General features: G+C 37.5%; 1 long non-coding RNA gene across 1 annotated transcript; it reads left to right on the top strand.

Annotated features, from left to right (window-relative positions):
• Positions 1-3048: 3048 nt before the first annotated feature.
• On the top strand, positions 3049-24958 carry LOC121109835. The gene is made up of 4 exons (XR_005857602.2): positions 3049-3217; positions 5653-5739; positions 18316-18421; positions 24421-24958. It is a non-coding gene; the product is annotated as an uncharacterized LOC121109835 (long non-coding RNA).
• Positions 24959-25439: the final 481 nt, after the last annotated feature.

Genomic DNA, 25439 nt, shown 5'->3' with positions numbered 1-25439 from the left:
AATTATAACTTTTAAAAATGGTGATGTTAAACATGTCTCTAACTGTCAATAACAAAGTTTTTGAGTTTAAGGAGTCTGTATCTTCACTGTGAGAAACAGAAAAATCTAACCTCCTGAGAATTAATGCTAGTCCTGGCCACATCTGAACTGTATAGGGATAAGATACAGGCTTTAAACATTCATTCCATGTCATGATGTTTCTGCTTCATAATTTTATGAAGAGCAGTCATGATGCTGTCTGGATAGACTATTAGAATTTCTAGCATATAGTGCTTCATCAACTCCAGAGTTCCTTTTTTCTTTTTCTTTTTTTTTTTTTTTTTTTTTTTTTTTTGAACTTATTCCCAGTATGGGCCCAGATTTTTAAACAGAAGTAATATCAGGTGTATCCAGGGAAGAAAGATGCAGAGAGTGAGGGATGACAGGAGTGAAGCCATCAATTCCAGTAAGACTTGCACATGTTTACCTGGTCAGGAAATACTACTGCTTCTGCCCTTATGGTATGTTTTATTTGATCTTTCCTGAAATAAATCACACTCCCAACTTTTTAAGCAGAAAAAAATGGTAGAGTCAGAGCTCCCTCTGTAAAAATAGAAATTCAGTTCTGAATATCAGGACACATTTGCCAGAATGGGCAGTGAGACTCCATGCAGGAGCTTGGAGGGCAGCACAAACCTGATCAATATTTCTTTTAGTTTCAGTGATTACAGCTGAAATCTCAGAACAAGAATGGTGAAGGTGAGATATGCAGCAAGAAAATTGTCATAATGAAAGTCTGTAATTGCAAAGGAAATAATATCAAATTTTGGAATAATACAAGAGTTAGTTCTATTATGTTTCCATGATCTGAGTCATGGTTTTTGAAAGAGAGATGAATAATATTGGCACTGACTATTCAACTTTTTAACATATCCATAAAAATATTCATATCAGTGCAGCACACAGCAGAAGTTGTTAAATTATGAATTGTGGATTCCTGGGTAGCACACAGGCTGCATGGGGGAGCATCTAGAAGATTCTTGAAAAACACAAAAGATGTTCACTAGCGTACAGCAGGCTTACATTTGCTCTTCAGAGGACTGTATTGACAGTGGAAAGTTTTTACAGGCTCAGTAAATTAAAATAAAAAATAGAGAAAAACTGTTTTACAGAGAACAGAATGATCATTTTGTACTATAAACTCCGGCATGAGAGACAATAAAGAACCATTTTTTCTGAAACTTAAAGAGAGCAGAGATTGTTCTTAAGTTGGCAACACAAACAATGAGGGCCAAAATTCCGTCCGTAATTTCTTTCTCCAATTTTTCTTTAGTTTGAGCAACCATTTAAGATATCAAATAGGTCTGGTCTCTGCTGATTCTTGTTTTGATTTCTCAAGAGTTCCTCAGATTAAGAAAATAAGACTCACAATAACTCCTATCATTCATACCAGAAGCCCCAATTCCAGCTATTGAAGATGAATGTGAAATGAGCAACTTCACAGTCCTGCAGCCAACAGCTCCTGACCTGGAGTGCAGCTGGACGGAAACCATCTGGCACATCTGGAAGTGCTGTACGGATTTAGGATGATAACAGCATGAAAAAGATGGAGGTGAAGGAGGGAGCAAGGTTGCTAACAGGGAAAGTATAATTCTAGATAGGGTAGGGAGATGGAGGTGACAGATGTAGGAAAATGTGTTTGTGAAATACAGGCTTAGGAAAGGGTTCCATAACAGGAAGCAGGAACAGTGCTCTCAGATGGTAACAGCAAGACGTAAAAGTGAAGCAAGACATGAAGTCTCAAGCCTGAACTGAAAAAAATGACATTCTTTCTGAGCTTTTTCTGAATAAAGACTGCAAATAATAGTCAGGCAAAAAACTAATGAATCTGAAAGTTGTGGGTCCCCATTCACACATTTGCTATTCTAAACTGTGAAGGCAAACACAAACTGCTTTCTCAAAGGCTCCCCTGAAGAAATCTAGGGTGAATTAATGCAACCAAGGAGAGAAATGTCAACTCACCATGCATTTGTGAGCACTAAAATTCACAATCAGTGATGAGGTTGGAAGTCTTCCAAGGACCTGATCATCAGAAAATGACAAGAAGCATTGCTCAGTGAGTACTAGCCATGTGCACAGAGTTGTCTCCACAAGCAATTGTCATGGCTCACAATGGACATCCCAATCATCAGACAGAGTCTTGTCAGAAAAAATTTAGAGTTTCAATATTGACGATAATTTGGGAATAGATGTGTGCCAACTTTGCCCGTGGCCACACAACATAGCACTGCCAGTGGCTCAATAGGAAGGTAAATTTGTCTAGCTGCATGTTCTATTATCAGACCACATTGCTAGGTGAAAGTAACAGTTTACAGTGTTTTTGGCAGTTATTATTATCACAAATTACTTTATTAAGGGACATAAGGAACTTGACAAAACGACAGATGAATACCTATTCATCGGTTAGGAGGAAGTTTGTGAAACACAGGAATCTCCTTGTTGCAGCTAAATTTGTCACAATTATATAATAATCACAGTAAGTACAAAAACAGTGGATTATTTGCTTAACACTGAATGACTTAAATGACATGTCAGCAAACCACCCAGGAGAATAAAACATACCAGAAACCACTCTCTAATTACTTTTTTTTCAGAGGGAGTAACGATCTTTAATGTGCAGTAGATCTCATTAACTAACTTTCAGATTGTAATTAACTCTTTATGTAATTCACCTGCCATTATCCATTATCACAAATGTTACCTAAATATTTTTTTCCCCATTTGGGGAGAAGGAGGAAAACATGAGTACATAAGTGTTTTCTGTCTCCATTTCTCTAGTGATTCCTCTGGTAATAGGTAACATTCCTGATACAGCGAAATGATATAGTGCTGTGGTTTAACTCAGCAGGCAGCTAAGCACCACACAGCCATTCACTCACTCCCTCAGTGGGATTGAGTAGATAATCAGAAAAAGCTAAAACTCATGGACTGAAATAAACATCATTTCACAGGACAGAAAAGGAAGGGAAAATAACAATAAAGAATAGACAAAATGAGTGTTGCCCAATGCAATTTCTGAACACCCACCAACCAATTCCCAAGCAGTGGTGGCCCCTCTTGCCAGCTCCCCCAGCTTTTATTGCTGATATGATGTCATAAAGTATGGAATATTCCTTTGGCAGGTTTTGTATCTGTCCCCGCAGTCTCCTTGTGCATCCTCAGCCTCCTTGCTGATAGGGTAATGTGAAAAGTCCATGGCTCTGTGTAAACATTGCTCAGCTGCAAATCAGTGTTATTTTTCTCCTAATTCCAAAACATGATTATATCATCCGCTACTATGAAGAAAGCTAATTCTACCCCATCCAAAACCAGGACGAGTAGGAACATATCAAAATATCCAGTGTGTTGTTTGTGTGAATCTAATGAACTCAGGGGGAGATAGAAGTCTGATTATCTTCAACTGTGCATCAGACATTCTTGTTAGGGCACTCTTTCAGTGCATTAAAGGCATGTAAAACAGTGCTAACCTGCTATCTTCAATACAAAGCTGGAAAATGGTGAGAGTCAGAGCTACTTTCTGATGGTCTGCTGTAGTGGCCAGTAGCAGAAATTTATTCTATCCTCTCTATTGTTATCAACTCCCTTCTTAAACACTGGATATGCTTCACATCCCATACAAAGAAATATTTGAAACTTCTCTATAGACTTTTAAATTTATTTTAAATCTAGAATGTGTAATTAAAAAAGTAAAAATCCTACCATTGTAGTGTATGGAAACAGTTCCACAGAATGATGTACACTCATAGTAAAAAGTACTTACTTGAGTACTAATCAGGAAACAAGAGTAAACCTCATTTCAGAATCTAATGCATTTGTATGGTGTCTCACTACCTTCAAGATGAGATTCTCCTAGTCTGAAACAGGTTATCCTCACTACTCCTTCGTAGGGAAGACTTGTAGAGTAAGTCCCCCAAGACAGCAGTGGGAGGACACAGGCAACACGAAGTTGAAGCGACAGTTTCCTTAGATTTCTCCCTCTCTCAGCAGTCCTTTAATATTGGAGACCAAACTATAGTTTTCCTTAATGGTCTGTAGGAGAACACCTGATGTTAATTCCTGCCTCTGCCACTAAGTGTCTGTATTACTCTTATTTCTCCCAGTTGCTTCCCAGACCACCGATCTCCCACGTTCACTCTTGCTTTGCATACTTGCTTCTCCAATTGGTACAAGAATGTTGCTCAGTGTGTACAAGACCTAGCACAGTAGAGTTTCTATTTCATCTAGGTACTTAAGTACTAGAGGAAGATGAATGGCTTACACTGACATTTCGTTTTTCAAAATTTAAACAAGATCTATTGGCTTTTCTCCCTACAGTATTTCTAAGGTATACTGATGGATATTTTTAAGCAAACCTCAATGGAGAGATACTCTGTTTATAGTCAAGTTTTTATGAAGATGAATATACTGTAAACAATGACTACACTTGATAGTGATTGTGCCCTGTTCTAACACTTATTGATGCATGAAATTAGAGACTTGTGCTAAGCTGAAATAATTGCTATAACTACCACTGCAGACAACTGAAAGCCATTAATTATCTAAAAAATAGCAACAAAAAATGCTCTAATTTGTTTCAGGGAGCTTAGATTTTGTCAGATTCCCCTTGCTTCACAGCCCTAACGTACTTGCACCCACAGTAATTTTTCTTGATGCTTCCTAAGTATGCAAACAATTTTTTTCACCAAACATAATCACTTTAGGAACATATAACATGGAAAGTGTCCTGTCAGCTACTAACTATTCACTGGGTCACTTATTTTGAGTTTAATTGCTGAAGTGTACAAGCAAGAGAAGTAGAGCCTACTGCCTGTATAGAACATTAGAAACCACATACGTCTTGTGATTTTATGCTGGTTTATTCCATCTGTTTTCAGGCACAGTATTTCATCTCAGTTGAAGGTGAGATTAAAATGTTGACTTCAGGTTAGACTATTCATGGAATCACAGAATTGCAGGAATTGGAAGGGACCTCAAGTGATCATCGAGCCCAACCCCCCTGCTAAAGCAGGTTCCCTACAATAGGTTGCACAAGTATGCATCCAAATGAGTCTTGAATATCTCCATACAATGAGACTCCACAACCTCTCTGGGCAGCCTGTTCCAGTGCTCCATCACTCTTACCATAAAGAAGTTCTTCCACATGTTTGTATGGAACTTCCTACGTTCAAGTTTTAGGCCATTACTTCTTGTCCTATCACCACACACCGAGAAGAGCCTGGCCTCATCCATTTGCCTCCCGCCTCCCTTTGGATATTTATAAACATTAATCAGGTCTTCTCTCAGTCTTTTTTTTCCCCATGCTGAACAGACCTTTTTCTTATAAGGGAGATGCTCCAGGCAAAATTTTCTGTTATCGCGGAACAGGCTGTTTTCAGGTTTCCAGAGCATCATAGTACCAAAAACCTTTAGAAGTGTAGATGGAGTATTCTACTGACAGTTTCAAATATTTTACCCCTTAAATAGTAGCAAGGCCTAATGGCTAGAGCCACGTTTTACTCGTTACTTCTTCTGAATATGCTTCCTAACCAATAAGATTTTGAAATAACAGAGGGAAAAATATCAATAGTAATAATAATATTTTACCTTCCCTCTTCTGTTATGAATCTGATTTAGATATAAGATTTGAAGAGGAAGCGGCAGAAGCTAAGAGACTAATGAATGTATTTCAGTCACAGGGAAAAAGGAAACAGAAATGCTCAGGTAACCTTTGAAATATCCAGACAAGTTTTAAGAGTAAAGCGTGTGTGAAGACTAGATGGAGACAAAGATGATGAATTAATGGTGAATTCAGTCCCTACAGAGAAAATAAATAGTGGTAGAGATCTTCATCTGTTCATACTGCCCTCAATCTGTGAAAATGGCACATAGTGTTGGATAGAACCTGCTTGTTGTGCAAGATTATATTTTAAGCAAGCACTATACTTTCTTTATTCCTCCGCACATACTTCTTACTTCATTTATAATGGGACTTTTGTCTTGTTGTCTTGTTTTGTTCTCGTTGTTTCTGCACATTTGTTCCTCTCCATATTGAACTTGTGGTAGAGTCCAGACATTCCCTATGCAGCCTCATTTTCAGCAACCACTTCCATTCTGGCAATCATATCCTCTTTGGATGCCCAATGTATTTTTCTTAGGATTCACTGCTATGTCTGCATCATTATACTAAAAGCAACTATTTGCCTAGCAGCAAAGGATAAGACTTTATGTTAAAAGGTGAGAAAAAGAAAGCAGATGAACAAAATTTCCTAATTTTTATATTAAAATCCCATAAGTTACTTAGATACTGCACCCCATTCATAGAGTTGGAACCAAATTTGTTCCAAGCACTGATGGCTATGCCTTTGTAAGCTACTGGGATAGAACCATAGAATCATAACGTAGAATCACAGAATGGCTTGAGTTGTAAGAGAGCTTAACAATCATCCAGTTCAAACCCCCTTCTGTGGACAGAGTTGCCACCCACTAAATCAAGTTGTCCAGGGTGCCATCCAACCTGACATTGAGCACCTCCAGAGGTGGGGCATCCACAACTTCTCTGGGCAGCCTGTGCCAGTGCCTCACCGCCCTCTGAGTAGTGAGGGCTGTTTCCTTTCCTGTCAAAGTGAATTCCATTTAACAGTGATAACTTCTGATCATTTCTGTCTTCACTGTATCAATTAGGGAATGAAATCACACCTAGGACTCCTTGCTGGTGGACAGTATAGAAACTCTTCTTTACCCCTAGTATCTCATGTAATTCTTGTTTGTAGCAGCTATACAGAAGTTCTCATAACCCATTAAAAAAAAAAAAAAAAAAAGTGTGGCTACTACTTTTTACTCTGCCATTAAAACACATCAATTTACTTACATATATCAGAATTAATTGAGTTGAATCTCTGAGATAATTTATACATACTAAAGAAAGTATCCCATATATCTCATAGGATCTCCTGTCCATAGCACAATATTTTATGCTCTACTGCTCATAGGTAAGACATTCACAGCCAGCTATATGTTTGACCCAAAGCTGTTCAAACATAATTATCTTCACTGTCAAGTAAAACAGTGCAGATCACTGCAGTGCCTTATATTGATCCATGAATGTGAAAATTGACCTACTATGTCCATTGTCTAACTTAAGTCTTCAAGCCTGCAGCTTGAGCTGTGATTTCTTGCTGAGAAGGATAGATGTTATGGGAAACTTCTTTCAGAAGTGTCCACAAACTGGATGGACACATTGCTTTCCATTTTCTGAAAACAGTCTCTGTTGGATTAAAATCTCAGATGGATTAATGTACCATGATGGAGGAACACACATCCTAGGGCATGCTGCAGGAACATCCAGCATCCTGTGATTTCTGTTCTGCTGGTATTCACCTCTACTTATTGTTCACTTCTTATTGCTGAGGAATAAACACAGGTGGCTTCAGTTTTTCTAAAACCTTAATCAAGCATTCAGGAAGACGTGTCCCATTTTAAGTAATCAGATAAATGGTCTGTTTTTGTATTCCTACTGTTTTTTTTATTGGTTGTGATTGGTCCAGATGTTACCAGTATTGTAATCAGAGATGGGAAGAGACTGAATAAATCTCTGATTCAAAGGAAAGGTAATTATCATTTAAACCTTTAACATAATTCTAAAGGACAGAAGAAGGAAGAAATATAAAACACTGGATAAACAAGTCTGTGGAAAAACTTGCTCTTATTTATTAACCCACCATCACTCTCACGTATTGCAAAAGTCTCAAAGAAAAACATTAATTTCACAGTTTCTCTTCTACAGTATGAAAATGATCGAGGACTGGTTGAGATCTAGGCATTTTCTCTTTCTAACTGATCATAGAATTACAGAATCATTAAGGCTGAAAAAGACCTCTAAGATCATGTTGTCTAACTGTTGGCCCACTCCTACCATGACAACTAAACCATGCCTCTCAATGCCCCATCTCCATGTTCCTTGAACACCTCCAGGGATGGTGACTCAACCAACTTCTTGGGCATTCTGTTCCAATGTCTCACCCATCCTTCTGAGAATAAATTTTTTCCTAAAATACAACTTGAACTTCCCCTGGCACAACTTAAGGCCATTATCTCCTGTCCTACAAATGATACAAATGGAAGCACAGCTTCTGTCAGGTGGCTCCTGCCCTTTTTCCCACCATGCCAAATTAGACTGTTCATATCTAGGAAACTTAAAAACATGGGACAACAAAGAGAAAAATAACTTGAAATGTAAAAGTAAATATTTTCATATAGAAATATAGAGCTTCTGAGAATCTGGAATTTCATATCCTGATCAATTTAATCTCTATTGTCAACATTCTTCAGATGGCTCATTACATCTTTGTCTTAACTTTCCCTCTCTTTCTCTGCTGCACTTGTGACAAGAAAAAGCATGTGTTGGAAGAAAAAACTTTGTTCTGATTTCCACAAGATCTTCCACGTTTCTTTTTCCCCAGGAAATGAACCACCACAAACTGGCTTCTGCTAAACAGTGTCTATATTCCTAGGGGGAAAAATGTGGTATCAAGATACTATAGCTAGGGAATGTGATCTTAGAAGCTCTTTTCTAAACATGGGATCTTCTGCACAGAGTACCTGATGGATCACAAATCAGACTGGCCAGCTACATGTGTAGAGTCACCAGGAATGAAGAGTAACTAAGCTGTTAGTGACCTACTTGAAGACTGCAAGGCAGGTGGCAGCCCTGTGAATATCAGCCACCATGCAAGAGGTGCATTTCCCCTGTTCACAAGCAGGATTTCCACTCAGTAATATCTCCTTCTGAATCAGCCATGGTCAAGTCTTGTTTTAGAGCAGACCTAAAATTCACCCACTGATCCCCACTAGTTTATTGGTTTCCATTGGTTTTCATTGCAATGCCCAGTGGTAGGAGAGTTGTAGATATGGCACTACTGTGACACTGTCAGATATATTTTCTGATTCAACCCAATATGCTCAGTCCACAAGGGAGAGAGGGAATAACAATTTCCATCAAATCTAATTGTCCAGGTTTCTTGCTGATTTGCTGGGTTTTTAAATAAAAAATATTATTTTAGATCACTGGGAACAATAACTTTTAATGTGACTTCCTGACACTCATTAGATGCTGCATCATCATCATTCTATTTAAATATGAAAGAAGGAAACTTGTTTCATGTGGCCTAAAATAGCCAAACATGGATTTCTGGCCTCTGATGGGATTTTATATATTTTTCAATAATTCCTTGTAGTTTTCTATCATGCTATATTATCTTGAAGGCTCACAATAAGACTGGAATAACTCCTTTGATGACAATTTCATAACCTTCCTTGACAATTACTTCTAATCCCAGAATGACTTTTTAGTTCTGATATTTCTTTTAATGTTACATTTAAGCCGTTATTAGTGAAGTCTCTCCAGTTCTGCACAGCTTTCTTCTCTTTATGGTGACTACTTGACTATAAATAACACTTGGCCTTTCCATACCGGTTCTTTAAGCAATCCTTATTTTATTTTGTTTTGTTTTATTTTATTTTGTTTTATTTTATTTTATTATTTTTTTCTGAAAAGAAACTGTTCACTCTCTCTTTAATGATCAGAAAACAGTATGTGAAAGTTTCAGCCTTATTTCACATCTGTCCTCTCACCTGTCTTAAAAAAATACCCTTTCTGTATTAGGATATCTTCTGTGTTTAGAGTCCATCTAGTTACTGCTATGTAGAAACATGGTTTAGTGGGCATGGTGGTGATAGGTTGGTGGTTATACTAGGTGATCTTAATGGTCTTTTCCAAACTTAATGTTTCTATGATTATTCCATTTTCTAATAAGTATTCATTTTTGAGTATCCATGTGATTTTTCTGGATGTTTGATGAAGACTGTGCTTTTCAGCTGTCTGTGTGCATGTGCACTGGAAGATTTATTTAATCCGGCATAGAGGATTCAAGCTGTTTATCTTAAAAGGGGACAATCAAGAGGTAACTCTATCATGACCTAAACATCTCCATAAGGAGAAATTCCGTGTACTAAAGGGATCGTTAATATAGTGGAGGAAGATGTAAGAAAAATCAGAGTCAGCATACAGATTCTTAAATACAAGAAAATAATTAAAGGACACTGAAGCTAGAAATGACCATAGTGAATGCTCCATCCTCCTAAGCTTTACATGTATGTTTTCTGGAAGGCATGCTTTGCAGACACACATTTTGGACTTGACACATGAGAAGCAGGAGAAACTTACTAGGCTTGTATTCTTCAGGAATCCAGAAAAGATGCTTTAACAGTCCTTTCAGGCCTCAAAACTTGCAAAACTGTAGGATTGATAAGACAGTGTTGTTGCTATGGATATTAGGAGAGAGTTTGCAATGCAAAGTGATGACAACAGCAGGATGGGAACTTCGTGAGACATATAGCTTGATATATAAGGGGTTAAGGCAAATCTACTCTATATGTGACACATATACAAACAACTTGTCTTCTTTAACAGAAATATATAGAAACAGGCACTCTGGGGGAAAAAATCTCACAAAAGCATATGGGCCATCCTGCTCCCAGATCTCACTCTGGATACTGAGTGGGTGAAAGAACAAAATGTGCAGGACAGATTTTAATTATATTGCCTTCACAGGAGGAAAACTTTTTAGTTCTACAGATTATAGGGAGCATAATAAATTGGTCAGAGACATGATCAGAGTACTTGGTGTGTGTTGGAGGTGAAGAGTGGTCCATATAGCAAAGTGTGAAGTTTTTCTAGACTGATTCTTTTAGCTTTTTACTTCTCGGGTGGTGGAGAAAAATGAAAAAACATTTAAAAAAAAAAACAACCTGGGTAGGAAATTTGCATGAACTGCTGATAAAGAAGATTAAAAAAGAGAGAATTTCATGTATTTTTCAGTAATTAAAGAGGGGCATTAAGAAAGAAGAGGGACAGACTCTTAGCAAGGTCTATTTTGATAGGACAAGGGGAAATGGTTTTAAAGGAAAAGGGGAGGTTTAGATTCGATTTAAAAAAGAAGTTTATTACAGTAAAGGTAGTGAGGCATTAGAACAGGCAACATAGAGAGGTGATGGATGCCTCAACCCTGGAGACACTTAAGGTCAGGTTGGACGAGTCTCTGAGCAACCAGATGTAGCTGTACATGTCCTTGTTCATTGCAGAGGAGTTGGACTAGATGGCCTTTAAAGGTCCAACAGTGTCTCATCTACAAATTTCTTGATAACCTCCAGGGACAGTGACTTCACTATCTATGTGGGCATCCTGTTTCAATGCATAACCACTCTTTCTTCTTCCTGAGAAGAAATTTATTCTAATGTCTAACCTGAACCTCCATCATAGGCCAGCTCTTTCCCTGATCTTGCACTTCTTTTCCAGTTTTCTTCCAGGCTAGGACTATGTGCTGGATTATATTTCCTATAGATGAATGGCTTTGCATTTTGCATTGAGACTCGCTCTATCAATCTAAGCTCCATTTGTTAATTTCTTAAGATCATTCTGAATTTTAATGTTGTTCTTTTAAATCTTTTAATTATCTCTTTGTACTGCCTGAAGTGCTCCTCCTATACCATCTTCTGCATTCCTCATGAAAATACTGAATATGTAAAAGCCAGCAACAGTTCCTACTTAATTCTTCAACTGAATTCCTCAAGATCATTATAGCCTTCTGCACAGACATTTTACAGATGCTACAAAGAAAATTCCTATTCTCCATTTAAAAAACTTCAGTAGTGTTCTGGGAATAAAGGGGTTCCTGGCTCCCTACCTTGTCAGTTAGGTAGTTAGATCTATTTTGTTAAAAACAGTGAGGGAAGGGGAAAATCAGAGATTTGTGCTGAAGATGCCTGATAGTGCAGTGCACTGAGATTTCAGTAAAATAACTGTTTAAGATAGCAGATAAGTAAGGATAAGTTGCAGATTTGTATATTGTATCTCCAAAAATGACTTTCATTAAGAAGATTTAAAGAAGAATCTAGGTAAATTTAGGATTCAGGATGCAGTGTTTTACCATAAAATGCAAAGAAGTTGCATGTATTTGAACTAAAAGGGGAAAAAGCAGCAGTGTAGTGATCAATGGGTAACCTGATAGACCAAAATACTTCAGCAAAATACAGCTTTATTCCATACACTGAGAACTCGTGCAGATGCACGTCACATGTACACATAAAGGCAGTTCTAATTTGCATATGCAATTATTATTGTGTGACTAAAGAAAAGCATCGCAGAAATAACTAGCTGTGGTTTTAACGTATTTGCACAGGTATTTACCTAAACTGTAAAGAGAATAGCAGTCATTATGTATTAAACTCTCATAGGCCACAGTGAACATATTTTTCCTGAATAACTGCATGTAGATAACGCAGAAAAATTAGTCCTGGAGTGACTGTAGCAATAGATACATTCATCATAAGAGCACAGCCAAAATGCTAAATTTAAACTTATCTAAGGCTCTGAGAAAGTGGGAGTCTTATTAATGCAACTATATTTGCAAACAAAACCTAGTTACAGAAGAACAGGAGGAATATGGATTACTCATCCCCAGGGAGAGGATAATTTTCTCCAGAGGCTAATGAAGAAATTATCTACATTCAGGAGAATATTTTTCAGATTTAGCCATATCCTTAAAAAATAAGATTAACGTTTAACACAGTACTAATTGAGAGTAAAAAGGCTTTTTAGCATATCTGGCACATGTAATACATTTTTCTAAGGAGACACATTGTAATAAAACTTAATTAATGTCTATTTGTTTGCAGAAATAGCCATTTACCTTAATGACATCCATCATGGTAAAACCACCTGCTGTTCAAAGGGACATTGTTTGAATTTGTATTATGACCCCATTTAAATAGAGAATGATCAAATAATTTGTTATCAGATGCTAAAAATTTTTTTTTTCCTCTCAATTTACTTGAAACCTGTTTAATGTCTGATAGTTTCTACCTGTGGACATGACTGATTTAAAGGTTAAAAGGAGAAAAAAAATCATTTTCTCCTACGTGATATAGAAATTATGTCTTCATCAATACATGCACAATTGAAACAAGAGTTCAGAGCTGCAACAATAATCTTTACACATCCTCCTGCCTAGAGATATTCATAGCCTCAGAGTAAATACTGAGGCTCCCCTATGCCACAGAGGTGTATTTAGATTCAGAAGACCATATCAGAAGGCATACTGTGAAAGTGCAAGCTACACCTTCACAAATATATGTCAGAACTGTACAAACTGAATATCTGTCTCCTTTAACCTTTGTACATATCTTGTAGAATATGACACATTATTTTCTTCTACCAGGTAAATAATATAGCTACACAGACATTTCTATGGAGATGACATCAAAGATTTTCAGAAAAAAAATGTGTCACAGGAAGTATTTTTATCCAGGAGAACTAGTTGGTCTAGCTGTGTAGCGTGAGATTTGGCTCAGCATCAAAGTAATAGATATTTAAGATGAGTATTAACAAAAGGAACCCTAAAATGCACAAAACTAGCTTGGACTAGAAAGAGGCAGCCATGATGCCCAGCATCTCATTTCTAATTCTAATATTAAATCATAGAATCACTCAGGTTGGAAAAGACCTTAAAGATAATCAAGTCCAACCATGACCTAACCATACTACCCTAACAACCCTCCACTAAATCATGTCCCTGAACACCACATCCAAATGGTTTTTAAACACATCTAAGGATGGTGACTCAACCACCTCCCTGGGGAGCCTGTTCCAGTGCTCAACAACCCTTTCTGTAAAGAAGTGTTTCCTGATATCCAACCTAAACTTACCCTGGTGCAACTTGAGGCCATTTCCCCTCATGCTGTCATCAATGAGAAGAGACCAACCCCACTCTTGCGGTAAGCACCTTTCAGAGATTGGAAGAGAGCAATGAGGTCTCCCCTCAGTCTCCTCTTCGCCAGACTAAACAGCCCCAGCCCCAGTTCCTTCAGTCTGTACTCGTAGGCCATATTCTCCAAGCCCTTCACAAGCCTTGTTGCCCTTCTTTGGACATGCTCCAGCACCTCCATGCCCTTTCTGTACTGAGGTGCCCAAAACTGAACACAGTACTTGAGGTGAGGCCTCACAAATGCTGAGTACAGGGGCAGGATTACTTCCCTAGTCCTGCTCACCACACCATTCCTGATACAAGCCAGGACGCTATTGGCCTTCTTGGCCACCTGGGCACACTGCTGGCTCATAATCAGCCAACTGTTCATCAGTACACCATTATGAAAATTATTAAAAAAATATATCGTTTTTTTAATTCACTTTTTACTGGAACAAATTCTTGTATGATACTCAGCTAACTGAGTGCAAATGTAACCATGAACTGGTTAATCCACCTGTGAACACAGATATCCTATATGTAAGTGTGCACTCTACTACTTTCTGCAGAATACACTTAAGAGGTGCAGCTGTTTTGTGATATGGAAGTTTTCTTTATTTATACATGCACCAAAAAGAGAAAATAATTAAAAGTAAATCTTGGAAGTTTAAACAAAGCCTTCAAAATTTAGTCATGTGCTGTTAATACCTTTCAAATAGCAAATCTAGAATCACTCATGATTATATCTGTATCTACCTGTACCTATACCTATACCTGTACCTATATTTATGTCTATATCTATGCTTATACCTATATCTGTACCTATTCCTACATCTGTATCTATAGGTATATAGCTATACCTACACTTATACCTACACCCAAATCAAACCTTTAGTTCACCTACACCTACACCTACACCTATACCTATACCTATACCTATACCTATACCTATACCTATACCTATACCTATACCTATACCTATACCTATACCTATACCTATACCATCTGTACCTATTCCTACATCTGTATCTATAGGTATATAGCTATACCTACACTTATACCTACACCCAAATCAAACCTTTAGTTACACCTACACCTACACCTACACCTATACCTATACCTATACCTATACCTATACCTACACCTACACCTACACCTACACCTACACCTACACCTACACCTACACCTACCTACACCTATACCTACACCTATACCTACACCTATACCTACACCTATACCTATACCTATACCTATACCTATACCTATACCTATACCTATACCTATACTTATACCTACACCTACACCTACACCTATATCTAATTTATCTGTCTATCTATCTAAATAGCAAGGAAGAATAAAATACTCACTCTCTCAGACAGAGTTTTGCATGCATCGCTGTGAAAATACTAGACTGTGTGGAATAATGACAAATGAGAAGTCCTCAGTGGCTGTGGATTTGTTACAATCTCACTCATCTGTAGCATCTGCTTGAAATTTCCTCCTGGCTTACCTCATCTTTTATAGCTTGGATTGTGCTCAATTCATCCAAATCGAAGATGATCCCCCTCAGGCAAAGACTTTGCTCAGAGGCAGCAGTGTAAACTGTGGTTGTTTGTTCTTCTATATCTGTCCTAGAAGGAGACAGACACTTCTTCTTTCTTGTTTCAGCTTAATCCTGCCATGTGAAGGAGTCAAACTTCTATTTTATTCATGAGTTCTATTGCAAGTGTGGGTTAAAAAATGAGGTTTAAAGCAATTGAGATCAGTAAAAAAATTCCTAATGCAAAATTTTATTTCTCTGTATGACTTCTACATGGATCAGCATGATTTTCTCCCTCTGTGTTACAGGATTTTCACAAGATTTCTTTTAGAAAATCCTAAGCTTCAAGTTCCTTATGACCACAGTCGACTGAACTTCAATCAGATATTAAGCCTACATCTGCATTAATGGCACTGAGTTGGAGGTTATAAACCCTATTGGGAGTCTAAGTTTACCCATTTGAGTTCTGTCCCATGATAACCTTGTTCAACAGCATTCCAGCTGGAGGTTGGTTATCACTTAGTGGGGAAAAAAAAAAAAAAAGAAAAAAAACAGCTTGGATCTTTTTTTCATATGTCTAGAGGATATATTGTCTGCTCCTCTATTTTTCAATATTGTCATTTTTGATGAAAACTGACTGTTTCTGCTTTTCAGTTTTCAGTCCAAAACACATCAAGATTTTAAAGCAAAAGCTGCAGAGAAAATAACAGTAATAGTACATGAGCAACCTGATCTAGTTCTAAGTGTCTCTACTCATTGCAGGGGAGATGGAGTAGATGGCCTTAAAAGGTCCCTTCCAACTCAAATGATTCTGTGATATTAAGCATTGACCAGTTCTGAATCAAAATACACCTCTCCAGAGGGGTAAGAGGTTACTCCTTTGGTGAAGTTCTGTATGGTTTAGGAGGAAATGTACATGTAGAATCAGGGTCTGACATAGGATCATAGAATCCTAGAACCAGTAAGGTTGGATAAGACCCACAGGATCATCCAGTCCAACCATTCACCCATCACCAATGGTTCTCGCTAAACCATGTCCCTCAACACAACATCCAAATGTTCCTTGAACACCTCCAGGGTCAGTGACTCCACCACCTCTCTGGGCAGCCCATTCCAGTGCCTGACCACCCTTTCAGAGAAGTAGTATTTCCTAACATCCAGCCTGAACCTTCCCTGGTGCAGCTTGAAGCCATTCCCTCTAGTCCTATCACTGGTCACACGAGAGAAGAGGCCAACCCCCAGCTCACTACAACCTCCCTTCAGGTAGTTATAGAGAGCAATAAGGTCTCCCCTGAGCCTCCTCTTCTCTAGACTGAACAATCCCAGCTCCTTCAGCCGCTCCTCATAAAGCCTGTGCTCCAGACCCCTCACCAGCTTTGTTGCCCTTCTTTGAACATGCTACAGGACCTCAACCTCTTTCTTGCAGTGAGGGGCCAAAACTGGACTCAGTACTTGAGATGTGGCCTCACCAGTGCTGAGTACAGGGAGACCATTACTTCCCTGTTCCTGCTGGCCACACTGTTTCCGATACAAGCCAGGATGCCATTGGCCTTCTTGGCCACCTGGGCATGCTGCTGGCTCATGTTCAGTCTGTCAGGGGGAAAGTCAGGGAAAGAAGGAAGCACTCTTTGCTCCTCAGGGAGAGATGAACTCTTCACAAAGACTTAAAACACCTCTAGACTAGGGATGTCAATTGTAAATTAAATTCAGACATTGGATCCAGCCCATTGGTTTCCACATTCTTTCCATGTTCTTCCATATTCCATATTTTTCATCCGATCAGATTCCCCAATTTAGGGCCCACATAAGCCAGTGTGCTGAGCTTTCACTGATGTCTCAGCTTGAACCGACAATAAATTAAATTATTTTTCCAAAAGTTAAATCCATCTTGCCTATCACTGCAATTGTTATGTGGTCTCCATGCCTTTACTCAGGGGCTTTCACATTCTATTTTCTCCCCTGACCCATTGAGAAAGGGGAAGGAGTGAGCAGCTCAGTGGGTACTGGTACTGATCAAGGTGAAACATTACATTAGCACAGTATCTCAGACTTTAATACATCCACAGTTCCCAAATTACACATTCTGACCCGAGGATGACTTGCCTGCTGTTGAGTATAAAAAGTGTAAGAAATTAGGAGAAATTCAAGAAAAAGTAACCGAAACCCAAGGAAAGTAAAAGGACAACTTCTAGCTGAGCTAAGAATAAATCCAGAACCAATCTTTCCACCTACACTTTAAATAAATGCTACATATGTTCCTCCAGAGAATGATTAATCAGTACTTAATGCTTTGATGGTGTGGCTGATGTATTTAATCACTAAAGCAGAATAACAAAGTGTAATCAATATTGTAATTTTTTTTAGCCCTATAAGTATGAGCTGCAAGCAACTTTGCGTGGGGGTAGGGTGTTCTGCTTCAGTGCATTGTTTGCTGTGTTTCTGAACAGCATAATTTTCTTTTCATGCATAGTGTATACACCAAAATCAAACTCACAGATCCTCTCAAATTAATTCTTTGAGGAAAAATGTTTTGATCAATAATTAGCTTTTTGTATATTGGTTGTTCATGGGATAATATTGCTTCTCCAGTATATGTGTTTTCTCTCATAACTGCATTTCTTGAACGTCTCTGAATAGATTGAGATTACAAATTCAGTGTTTAAAAGAAGATACAGCATCCTTTAAATCACTGATTTTTATTATTAGGAAAATTAAATCCAATCTCTTCTTTCTTTAAAAAAAAAGCATTGAAGAACTCCTGGTTCTAAATTTCTCTTTTATGTAACACCTCTCAGTGACCTCCCTCTGTAGAAAGTTATAGCTATGTATAGCACTTAGTCAATATGTGTAGTTCAAATATTCTTCACCATAAATGATTAGATCTTTATTCTGTTAGAGATTTATAGATATTTTGTAGCCAGATACTTGTAAAGCTTGCTAACCAGCCCACATCCCTAGGTCAGACCATCATTTGACCATCTCTCAATGGAGCCAACAGTAATGAATTCCACATACTGTCTAAATACAGATGATTGAAACAAAGAGGCCATCAATTTACTTCCATGTAGGTAAATATTTTGTAAAGATTTTGTAAAGATAATCAATATTGTCATAGATTCAATGGTACTTCCAGTGCAGAAGTTTGGAGGAAAGAGCAGGGGAGAAATTTCATGAGATCTTTATTACTATCTCAAGATGGAATATTAGATACAGTTCATTGTGGTCAGAGAACAAGATCCCAGCAGCACAGAAGTGACCGAGAAGATAAAAAGTCTTATCAGTTCAAATAACTAAATAATTTCCCAATCAATAACAGAATGAAAATTGTTGTTATGTCTGTTGTTACATTCGTTAAAGAACCACTTCAACACAGGAGGGAATAAGGCACTTTAATAGTCCTAAATAAAATGATGACCTGAAAAAAAAACATATGCTTAAAAGGTCTTTCATCTGAAGGAGATACATTCTAATAAGAAGTTTAAAACAGTTGTATGAATGGAGGAATTATATGTTCCGATTCTTTTCAGTTTTCTCGTGTGTGGGTTCTCCAATGTCCATTCAAACAACTGGAGCTCATAGAATACCAAGGGTTATGTGGGTCTCACATCAACTTTGATAATCCATTTTCCTTTTTATATTGTTCAATATCTTTTTGATATTGTTCATCTTTATGAGCTGTACCTTCCTGTTGAATTTAGTGGAAATTGCTGGGTAAAATATTAAAACATAATTAACATGAGCTGAAAGACAGCACAGCTGTGTGCATATTCTTTCCTTAAAAAGAATGTGGAAAATATGTCCTTGAAGGCTTAGTTTCCCTAATTGGAGTGTAAAGTCACTAAGTGAAGGACAGATTTAAGGAAACAATCCTCTTTTGTATTGAAAACTGTAAGCCATTTGCAGGTTTTTTGTTTGTTTGTTTGTTTGTTTGTTGCTAAATGGGAAATAGGAAGGCATGGTTGCAGAGAATAAAGACAGAAGGACTGGAGAAGTTTTCAGGAAGATCTGGAAAATGTCTTGATGGGCAAAATGAGAAGGAATATGAGTTTCAGAATACTTTTTGAGGAGTCTCTCTTCTCTCAGAGATGGAGCAATACCATTAGATTATTAGACCAAGGACCATTGTTGCAACTAGTGAGCCTAATTTCATTCACAGTATAGGCCAAAAAGCAAGATCCTAGTGAATTAGAAACTAAAACTTGCCCATCAGTTTGTGTTTGTGTTTGTAGCGCCTTGGTAGACTGAGATGGCAATATTCAAAATACAGCACTGATACAAGTTCTGAAAGACTGTTTTCATTTCTGGGGATTTTGAGGAATGTTATCTGCACGCATAATTATTCCCATTATTATTATTTTCAAGAATTTTATGCATTTTTCTCAGCAGTTAAGAGCGTTTAGTTTAAGGAAAACAAAAGATAGATATATATTTGAACTTACTATCTCTGTACATTCAAAAGGGATCTTTTCACTGTTTGATGGGCTCTGTCTCCCATCCCCATCAGTTAGGGACTTCACCAGAACCTGAAGATCTCTTTATGATCCAAAAAAAGAGACCGTAGCACTTTTGGGAAGCAACAGAATGGGGCCTTAAACTACTGAAAATTATTATAGCTTTCTCTAGTAAAGCTACAGTAGAAAGCATATGGAATAATTGATGCTATGGTGCTTCTAAAGGATCTGAGTTGGGGTTGGGGTTTTTTTTGGCACTTTCTTTACTCATGTGTCATCACATGGAAATAGCCATTGTGACTGCAACAATTAAAACAGTTAAATGTCAAGCCTGACTAAATTTCTTTAATATTTTCCTTAAATTAAATACAACATGAGCTCAAATAAGGGATGGAGTGGGCTGGGGTCTCCTTTTGAAACAATAAAAAAGCAAATAAGCTGACTCTTGTTCATTTCCATATTATTAGCCATATCAAAAAAAATTACTCCAAACCTGAAGGAAAGAAGAACCTTTGTTTCCCTCATTTATGGGCTCTTATGTTACAAGCAAAAGTAATACTGAACTGAAAGTATGACTTGTTCCACTGAACACCTGAAGTTGCTAACATGGGGAAATAACATGGGTAATCTAACTGCAAAGTCACTTAAATATTGTGACTTATTTCCTTGGAATTGTGACTTATTCCCTTGTGATTCATTCCCTTGGGAGGCAGAGCAGAGTTCAATTTTATTTTTTGTCTCAGGAACATTTACATTTGGACTGGAGTATTTCAGAAATATTTCATCAAAAAGCGCAGAGAGAAAGCTCATTGTCACAAAACTATTTCAATATACAGGAGAAGGAGAAATGTGTTATTGGAGGTCAGTGTCTCTGCATTTATGCTAGAGCTGTCACATGACCTATTGTACAGAAAGAGGTAATCATTGCCTACTTTGATTCAATCTGCTTTAGAAATATAGATAGTAATACACAGATAACATGAAAAAATATATAAATGCATTTTACTAGATGCTTAGGGAATGACAGTCTCAGAAAGGCCACACATTATTAATCAGCCTTTGCTGACAGGAAGATGAAAGTAGGCTATAAAAAGGATGAAAAATTGTAGAGAGGTATAGAAAGATACATCTACAAACAAACAGAAGAAAGACTTACAGCAGAGTAATTATTGTAATTCAAAAGGTACAAAACATAAAAAAAAATGACAAGGGAAACAAAAGCACATGGAGAAGCATTTAATTAGAAGTGTGTGTGTTAGATATAAGCCATTCTTCTTACATACATTAGAAACCAAAATAAATTTGAGCAATAATAATGGATAGTTTATGAATAAAGAAAGATAGATTTTGACTGCAAAAATGAATACATACAGGGATATTTGAAAAATAAGTGAATAAAGTATTTATAGCAGGTAAAGATGACAGATGACTCCCCACTCTATTGAAGCTGAGATGCTCAATGGCTACTGTATATGACAGATAATAAAAACTTTCATTAGACTGTTTTAAAAGAGGCATCTGAAAAGTTACTACTTATTTTCAATAAACCCTAAGGAAACATCCTGACAAATATTTTTATGGAGAATGGTCTGTGAGATCTAAGAGGATGCTTAGTCACTGTGTCCTCATGTGTTTTAAAAAAAGGGTAATACTTAATGTTGCTGAGCAATAGACAAATCACAAAATGCTCAAGAAATTCTGACTTGAAACTATTTTGATGCTGGGATAGTATTGGGATAGTTCAAGATCTGGAAATCTCCAAAACACGAATTTTGATCATGGCATATAGATTTTATCCACACACTATCTGCTGGAAAGGGAACACAGTGGGAAGTGAGCAATCAAGTGGATTTCTAGATGTCAGAGGCAACTTTGTTATACAAGTGGTGGATGCTTTAGAGTTAATCAAAATGCATCTGGGCATGGTTCTGGCCAACCTGCTCTAGGTGGCACAGTTTGAGTAGGAGAGTATGACAAGATGTCCCTTCCAAATACAATTATTCTGTAATTTTGTAATTCTGTAGATATGACAATCCCAAGTTATGAATTTACTTGATCTGAGTTTATAAATAAGGAACAGTCAAGAAACCAATAATCCAAGTCAATCTTGACTGTAGTGACCGTGAGATAGTATAGTTAATGATTGTGAAAGCAATTATGAGTAGAGGTAGAAGAGTCAAGACTGCAATTCAGTTTGGCAAACTTGCTTAGAGACCTGGTAGGTATGATGCCATGGGATGCTGCCTTGAAACATAGCCCAGGAACTGTAGTCATCTCAAGGACAATCTCATTAAAGAACAGGAATATTCTCAAGTGAATGAAAATGAATGGGAATGGTCAGAGATCAACATGGTTCAGCAAGGAAAGACTAGGCTAGGATATGTATAGAAATACAGTATGCAGTTCCAGATTACCTCATTGCTCTCTGCAACTTCCTGAGGAGAGGAAGAGAAGGAGGGACTGGTCTCTTCTCTTTGGTAACCGTTGACAAGATGTGAGAGAATGCCACAAAGCTGCACCAGGGGAGGTTCAGACTAGACATTAGGAAAAATCTATTTGCTGTGTGGGTGGTCAAAGATTGGAAGAGGCTTCCTAGAGGGACTGATGTCCCACATGACCCACATGTTCAAGAGGCATTTGGGTTATGCTCTCAATAATAAATTTAACTTCTGCTTAGTCATGAAGTGGTCAGGTAATTGGGCTAGATCTTGGCCGATCCCTTCCAACCATTCCGTTCCGTTCCGTTCCGTTCCGTTCCATTCCATTCCATTCCATTCCATTCCATTCCACTCTACTCCATTCCATTCCATTCCATTCCATTCCATTCCATTCCATTCCACTCTACTCCATTCCATTCCATTCCATTCCATTCCATTCCATTCCATTCCATTCCATTCTGTTCCACTCTGTTCTGTTCTGTTCCGTTCTATTCCATTCCGTTCTATTCCATTCCGTTCCATTCCGTTCCATTCCATTCCATTCCATTCCATTCCATTCCATTCCGTTCTATTCTGTTCTGTTCCATTCTGTTCTGTTCTGTTCTGTTCCGTTCTATTCCATTCCGTTCTACTCCATTCCATTCCGTTCCATTCCATTCCATTCCATTCCATTCCATTCCACTCTGCTCCATTCCATTCCATTCCGTTCCGTTCCGTTCCGTTCCGTTCCGTTCCGTTCCGTTCCATTCCATTCCACTCCACTCCACTCCACTCCACTCCACTCCACTCCACTCCACTCCACTCCACTCCATTCCATTCCATTCCACTCCAGCATCATCTTATAATGCTGTGATGGAATGAGGAAGGCCAAAGCTCTACACAGGTGACTTTGACAGGCTATACAGATGGGCTGAAATCTCATTAAGCTCAAAATAGGCTTGTTACATGGCTCTGTGTACAGAGGGTTCAAACTGGTGGGTGATGGATTTTGTATAAATTGCAGAAAATTTGTATAAAATGCAGAAAAACGATCTGAATGGAGCAGGTTGAAAGAGAAAGGATAATGTGCAAAACGCATAGCATGCAGCAAGAAATATTCCTATTGGATATAAGGATAAAAAAGCTGGCATGAAGAGATACAAGAGGTTTCCCTGATGTGCTCCATTCTGGGATGGAAAACCTTGAGAACCTGATGTTGCTCTGATGCCAATTTTGCTTTGTGTAGGGTTCTGGATCAGACATTTTCGGAGGCTCTTTCCAAAGTGAACTACTCCACTACTGTCTGACACACTTACTTTGTTCTTATTCTGCCCTCCTTGTCCACCTCTTTCCAATCTTGAAGATAGATTAGTTTATGAGGGGGAACATTGACCTGAACCCATACATATCTCTTCAGATGTAGCAAACATGAATCCATTAGTGTTTGCTTAAAAATTGGTAGTTGCTCAGTGAAGTAAGTGAACATGATAGTACTATTTGATCTAGGGCTTTTCTTGAATAGTTTATTGGACTTTGGGGGAACATTGCTCCATTCTTCAAAGGAAATGTAATACATCACAGGAGTTAGATTCATTCTCAGATATATTCTCTCATGCAAGCTGCATCTTCAATGCCTTGGTTCCCCTCTAGTAAAAGGACTTACCGTCATTTTGGTAAAACCAATTATTCTGTGAGGATGAAATTATAAAAGGATGAAAGATAATGGTAAGTGCTTATATATACAAAAGAAATCATGGTAAACAACACATGGTCATTGTCAGACACATGAGATGTCATCATCTGTCACAGCCTTTTTCTTATAGTTATAATTACCATTATCTGTTCTCTATTGTGCTTTAAAGTCTACACATTACTTGAAATGCACAGAGATTTCAGGACCAGGTAGCAATTGTACTTGAAAAGAGTACAGTTTAAGAATAACATAGAGGACTACGCTTAGTCTGCAATAATTTAAATGAAAAATGCCAGAGAAATAAGAAAGACAGTATTTGATTAACATATGAACTTCAGCCCAGACCTGTCAGAGCTTCATACGTAGTCATCATAATGTAAATATAATGGATGCAATCTAGAATGCCATCCATCTTCCATTTGTTGCATACTGAATTTAAAGCAAAGGTTTCTTTGTGTCATTTATTTATTTATTTATCTTTTTGCTTTTATTCTTTTCCCAGGCTTAATTTCCTTTGCGAGTATTTAAATGGAAGCGGAGATGCAGAAGAAAAGCCTTTGAGACCAGGAATTACGGCTCATCCCTGTGAAAAATAACAGTGCACTGAAACTGTCAGGTAGAAAACGTGGCTTTGATTAAGCAAGAAAGATCAGAGGAGGAGAGAAGTTCAGGAAGAGTGAGGCGGTCTTTGAAAGAAGGAAGCAGGAAGAGATGCTTCTCCGAAGTCTTGCTGATAAGAATAAATTAGGGACAGAAATTATTCTGTAAACACTGGAGCTAACGAAGGCTGCTTTTGTATGGGTTCGTGTTTCAAGTCTGACTCATTCTGGTTTCCCAGAAAACCTATGTTCTAAGACTAGCCTTTAGCAAACATGAGGATCTTGTGTGTTTAAGCCCAACTTTATCTTTCCCTGTATTGTATATACAAGATTATTTTAATCTTAAAATTATTCTATAATCTTACATGAGTTTTTGGATGTCTTAGGAAATGTGTACTTACATTGTTATTTTTCTCCCTTGTGGGGCACTTTTAAGTTCATTCTTCTCATAGATACCTATTTTTGTGATATCCTAATTACAGATTTTAAATTATTCTGTCTCCCTTTATTTATTTATTTAGTTATTTATTTATTTATTTATTTATTTATTGGAATTGGCTAATAAATAAAAAGGTATTGCGAGAGACATGCAAACATTTGCTCATGATCTTCCAAGTCTTCTTTCCAAAACATGTGAGGAAAAAAATGTAGAAAAAGGTAAAGATATGTCTAATAGTCTGTTCATAACTCCTGTATTCCTACCAGTTTCACTGTCAGCCTTTGTATGTTTCTCATTATCACCCATACAAATTTAAATTCTGCTTCTGTGATTGTTGATATGTAGTCACAAGTTCCCATTGAGATTAATATCCATTCCTGTTGGTTTATTATTCAGTTATATTAATTCTCTGATTCTATGGTCCCTTTCACTTTTTTTAATCTGAAAGATGTGTCTATTTGATTCTTTTTTCCTTTTTTTATC

The sequence above is a fragment of the Gallus gallus genome, chromosome 2 (genome assembly GCF_016699485.2).
Source record: "Gallus gallus isolate bGalGal1 chromosome 2, bGalGal1.mat.broiler.GRCg7b, whole genome shotgun sequence".
In the NCBI taxonomy this organism is placed as follows: Eukaryota; Metazoa; Chordata; class Aves; order Galliformes; family Phasianidae; genus Gallus; species Gallus gallus.
Note: the sequence above shows the minus strand (reverse complement) of the source record. Positions and strands in the feature narration are given on the sequence as shown.